The following is a 6,000-nucleotide window of genomic DNA, read 5'->3' on the forward strand; positions in this document are numbered from 1 at the left end:
GGCCTCTTCCCCCATGAAGTACTCCTTCCTATGAACTCTAGAGGCAAGACTATGGAGACAGTAAAATGATCAGTGGTTGCCAGGGGTAGCGGGGAGAGTATGATACTATAATGATGAGTACATATCATTATATATTTGTCAAAACATAGACTGTACAACCCCAAAGTGACTCCTGATGTAAACTGTGGACTTTGGGTGATAGGGATGTGTCAGTGTAGATTTACCAATTGTAACAAATGTACTACTCTGGCAGGGGAAGTTGATAGTGGAGGAGGCTGTGCATATGTGGGGGCAGGAGTAGATGGGTATCTCTCTATACTTTCCACTCATTTTTGCTGTAAACCTAAAACTACTCCAAAAAAATAAAGCCTAAACATTTTGGATACAGCATACACTGCTCGGGTGATGAGTACACTAAGATCTCAGAATTCACCACTAAAGAACTCATTCATGTAACCAAAAACCATCTGTATCCCAAAAACTATTGAAATATAAATAAATAAATAATAAAAATAAAGTCTAGTTTTAAAAAGTTTTTCAACTGTTGGTAGTATCTGCTCTGATGGTTATGACAATCACAGGTAGGATATGTAAAAATGCTTTGTAGACTGTAAATTTTATAAATGTTAGATGCAAGCATATGTCATGGAGAGAATTAGCCCCTGTAAGTGGAGGTATAAACCACATTGGCCTGCACAGATCCATTGGAGCATGGGCCCTGCGAAGATGTCTTCCCCACTTTTGTGACTGATACGCGCTGAATTTGTTTCTTAGGGCTACCATAACAAAATGCCAAAGTCAGGTGGCTTAAAACAACGGAAATTTGCTTTCTGACATTCTGGAGGTTTTGCTGAGACTTGCTTCCCCCAAATCCTCTAAAGAAGGATCTTTGCTTGCCTCTTCCAGATTCTGGTAGCCCCAGGCATTCGTCGGCTTCTACAGCATAACTCCAGTCTCTGCCTCCATCTTCCCATGGCTGTCTTCACTCTGTGTCTGTGTCTTTCCTCTTCTCTTCTAAGGTTAATGGTCATATTTGTTAGAACCCACCCTACTCTAATGTGACCTCATTGTAACTTGATTACATCTGCAATAAAAGACACTGTATCCAAATAAGGTCACAGTCACAGGTACCAGGTGTTAGGACTTGAAAACGTCTTCTTGGAGGACACAATTCAGCCCATAACATGCAGTTTGTATATTGGAATAATAGCTTAGCAGAGAGGTTTAGAGCCTAAGCTCTAGCAAAAGACAGTCTTGAGTACCAATCCAGGTTCTAAAACTTACTAGCTGTGCGGCCCTGAGTAAGTTATCTTACCTTTCTGTGCCTCTTTTTACAGTGATAATGGTTACACCTACCTCACAGGAGTAGGTTATGAAGAGTCACTTTTATATGTAAGGCACATAGAACAGCGTGTGACACGTAGTGCTCATTAAATGTTAGACATCATCATCATCATCATTAATTACTACCAATGAGCAGCACAATGATGATCACCACCATTCGGGTTCATAGCTGAAGTGTTTACCATCTCTCTGCATGTATTACAGACATTCTAATGGCAGGTGCAGCTTGTTCTTAGTGTAACTCACATACACCTGGTGCTTTCCTGACCGGAGAGACGTGTTGTAAAGTTACATTTTAACACTCATCAGTTCCTCTAACTACTGAGCTGTTCCTGTGTTTGTTTTGCCTTTGGAAAACCATGAACTCATTTGCAGTGAACCCAGAGACAGTCATCAGAAAATGGGATGTGAAGGACAGGGAGGCCACTGAGGACTACATGAAACAGAGACAGGCTACCACCACTAAGATGTAAGCCAGCACCAGCCCAGGGGCCACAGCGAGGAAAGTACGCTCTCCCTGCCCTGCATCCAGCACCGTGATGAAGCAAGGCTCATGGGGCAGTGCTAGGTGGGGAATCTTTTATCAAGATGTCCACTCCATCCAGCTCTACACAGCTGGGGGACGAGGAGGGAGACATTAATACCCACCCATCCCCTGGCACATAGAAGGCTGCTCTTTGGTGCATTCTTTTCCTCCCTGAGGCTGCCCTAATAGTAACTTCAATCTGAATTTCCTGACATGGGTAGATGGCTCTGGGATAAGTGTGCTGCCCTGCAGGCCTCTTTTTCAGCTCCTGGTTTGGCCATATTCCCTCTCTTTACCTGACCTTATTGTGACTTTAGGTGTCAACCCCTGCCCTATGCTCCTTGCAATCATTTTCTGAGAACTGCCCCTCTCAGAGAGGGTAAGGGGTACACCCAATGACAAAGAGCCAGCCTGGGCACTGCCAAGACTTTACGCCAGGTCTTCGGGCTGGTGCTTTCTCCACCATGAAATTGACCCAAAGCATTTCAGGGATGAATTTTTACCCCATGGTTAGACCATAGTGAAAGGTGCACTATTGATGGGGTTCTGGATGCAAATCCCAGCTCTACCATTTACTAACTGGTCACTTCAGACAAGTGAAGTAATCTCTCTGAATGTCAGTATCTTCATCAATAAAATGAAGCTAATGAAACTACCTAACAGGATGTTGTGAGAATCAAGTGAGATAATATGTGAAAAGCACCTACCTGACTCAAAATAGACTCTCAGAAGCAGTAGGAAGAATTGTCATTACTATTTTTTTCTTAATCCATGATAAGTAATTTAGAGAACTAGAGCATTCTCTTCATTGTTCTGTCACTGGTGGTCCCTTCCCAAATGAAGTACTTTTCCCCACAAACTCTAGAGGCTTCTAAGCTTTTTCCTAAGATGCACTGAGTTGCTCTTCTTGACCTTGGGTTGGGGCTGCCATAATAACTCAATGTCAGTATTCTGGCAGTTTTGGGGGGGGCCTCATGCTTATATTAATGTACAGTTTCTTCCCCCATCATAATCTTCAGCCTACATTTATATTCTGGAGATTCTCAAATCCATATTCCAGGCAAGGTCTTCCTCCAGAGACCTGAACCCATAAGTCCAACTGCATATGGACACCACCTCATGGGTGTCCCAAGGACATCAAACTCAACATTTCCAGGATGGAATTCATCATTGTCTTCCCTTCTGAATCTTCAGCTATTCTCCTTCATTCCTGTATCCTCTTCTTGATTAATGGCACTTCTATCTACCAAGATTTCTAAGCTAGAAACCTGGGAGTTATCCTTGATTTCTCCTGCAATCTCCTGTAACTTTTATCCCACATCCAATTGTTAGCCAGAAAGCCTGTCGATTCTACTTCCAAATATCTCTCATATCTTTTCCTTTCCATGTTCTGTCAATGCCCTGGCTCAAGGTTCCTCTTCTTTTTCTTTAGCCTTATTCATTTCTCTGCTTCTGGTCTCACACCCCTCCAGTCTAACCTCCACACTGCTACTGGACTGTTCTTTTTAATCTGCAAGTCCAATCATGTTGAGCAAGTTGCCACTCGAAATTTTTTAGTGATCTCTATTGCCTAACCAGTTAAAAGCAAAACTACTTAACATGGCAATAAAACCCTGATTATTTGGCCTTTACATGCTTGTCTAATATGCAAAGGGCAACATTGTCTGGAAATGAGACTGAGGGTCCACCATGAGTTGCCCAAACAGGCAGCTAGCTGAGACCAGGGGATCCTCTGGTTCCACAAGAGGGTAACAACCAAGCCTAGTTTCCTACATGACCACAGCCTTCCTCTTTCTAGAAGAAAAACTTTTAACATCTCACTGCTCCAAACTTCCCAGGGTGCAGGGCAGCTGGCTTTCTCAAATCCAGCCTGGTGCTAAGCAGCCTGTGTATTCTCCTGCTGACAAAAACGTTTTCTCTCACTTCATCCATAAAAACCCCGATAGGCTAAGGCTCCATCCACTGGAGTAGAACCTATGCCATGTTTATCACATACCCTAGCAGACTTCTCCATGGGGAAAAAGAGAAGACTGGAGAACTACATGCACCTCTGCTTGCAGACCTTGGCTTTGTGAGTTTGCGCATTTCCCAACAAAGCCTGTGTCTTAGCCCATGCCATGTGACTTTGTGGAATTTATCCAACTCCTTTGCATGACAGAGGAGAGTCCTAAACATGTACACATAGAATGATACCAGCTTCATCTTTAATCTTTCCCTTCTTGAAATTTGTACTGCATCATTGTTGAATTACTCATGATGCTCTGAACACCATATGTGATCATGCCTCCCTGCCTTTTTTCCTGCTGGAGTCCCTTTTTATAATGCCCTCCCTTTGTCCCAGTTCTCTGTCTAGAAGACTCCTCCACACCCCGGAAGAAAAAAGGCCCAACCCTACTTCTTTGCGGGAAGCCATTTCCCTGGTACACTCAGATATCCCTTCTCCTATTTCCCCTGCTGTACATTAGACACCCCTTTTCTTATAGTTGTTCTGTATATTTCCTATCTTCTCATGGATCTATGTGATTCCCTAGGGTAGAGATTGTGTTACGAGATCTTTGGGTTGTCAGTTTTCTTCCCGGAAACCTCTGTGACTGGTGGTGCCTTTGCCCAAGTTCTTGTCCTGCGTCCAGGAAGAATGAGGTTCACAGACAAGTGAAGGGTGAAGAAGACAAGGAGGAGCTTTATTTGGTTTTAGAACAGCTCAGAGGAGACCCACAGTGGGGTAACTAGGTCCTCTCTCTAGGCAGGTCGTCCTGTCATGTGTTCGTCTCTCAGCAGAGAGAAGCCCTGAAGAGGGTAGCTTGTCTCTGCCCGCTGGTTATCCTGACATCTGCTGCTCTTAGCAGAGAGGAAACCCTGGATGTCTGCTACTCTTAGCAGAGAGGAGCAACCCTGGAGAGCATGGCTTCTCTCCCAGGCAGGTTCTTCAGACATCTCTGCATGTCTCTGAAGATCTCAGCAAAGAGGATAGCTCCTCTCTGATGTGGTCAGCCCATCATCTCTCCATCCTCTGCCCTGCTCTGATTGTCCTCTCTCCTGCTCTGGCTGAGCCTTACTCGGGCTGAGCCCAGGGCTTTTATGAACCTCAGAGGGGAGGAAGTATTTGCTGATTGGTCCATGAGGAGCCATGGTCAGGCCTGGAAGAGGCACCATGAGTCCCTACTCTGGTCTGCAGGACTGGCAGCCCAGCCCCCGGCCTTCAGGCCGTGGCCTGAACCCTGCCATTCATGGCCCCAGGGCTCCACCCCAACTGCCCACTCTGAGAGCAGAGCCAGCACAGGGAGTGAAGAGAGGCCAGGCAGCAGGAGCAGACACCTCTGAGCCTGTGGGAGTAGGGGAGGGGATTCTCAGGCCCCCCAGGGTACAGGCCGGAGAGATGCCCAGGTCCTGCACGTCTGTGTGTTGCTATTCCAGATCTGTATTTGAGCAGCACAGCCCCTGGCACTTGGTATACAGCTGTTGACTTAAATAATGTTTTTCCCCCTCATATCAATTTATAAGAACCACCAGAACCAAACCACCCAAACCACCAGCCACAGTTTGGGTGGCTGCAGCAACAAGCAGGGAGCTCCTCCCCCAATTCAGAAGAAGCAGGGCTCCCACCAGCTCCATGGAGTGTGCAGCCCCAGCCACACCTCCCTGCTACAGCTAGTGTGATGGCAGCTGCTGCCATCAATTGGATCTCCTAAATTCTGCATGCCTGGCAGCAAATACCATGCCTGGCAGGTAACAGGTGCTCAATTTTTAAAAAACTGATACAATAAATAGCCTAATCAATTTCTTGCCTCTCAGTTCCAAATCCATCCTTCTTCATTCTGCTTTGTGATACTGGAAACATTTATCCATTGTCAGCTGGAATAACTTTAAATGTTGTTAAGCTTTCTCAGTAGATGGTGCTGGAAAGACACTAGAGGAGGAAGGGGCTTCTGTTTCTAGTTCCAGTGGCCTGTGGGACACCCAGGGGTACATGCTTTTCAGCAAGTTTTCCCAGTACCACTGAGAGTGGCTTACTAGCAAGTGTAAATTTTACCTCAGGGGGTGGCTTCCCAGGGAGTCTCATCAGCACCAAAGTAGGCAGTTTCCGCTTTGCCAGTCCCAGTCTGTCACAGCTCAGATAACTAATAGTCAGG

This window comes from Hylobates moloch, unplaced genomic scaffold (genome assembly GCF_009828535.3).
Source record: "Hylobates moloch isolate HMO894 unplaced genomic scaffold, HMol_V3 SCAFFOLD_5, whole genome shotgun sequence".
NCBI lineage: Eukaryota > Metazoa > Chordata > Mammalia > Primates > Hylobatidae > Hylobates > Hylobates moloch.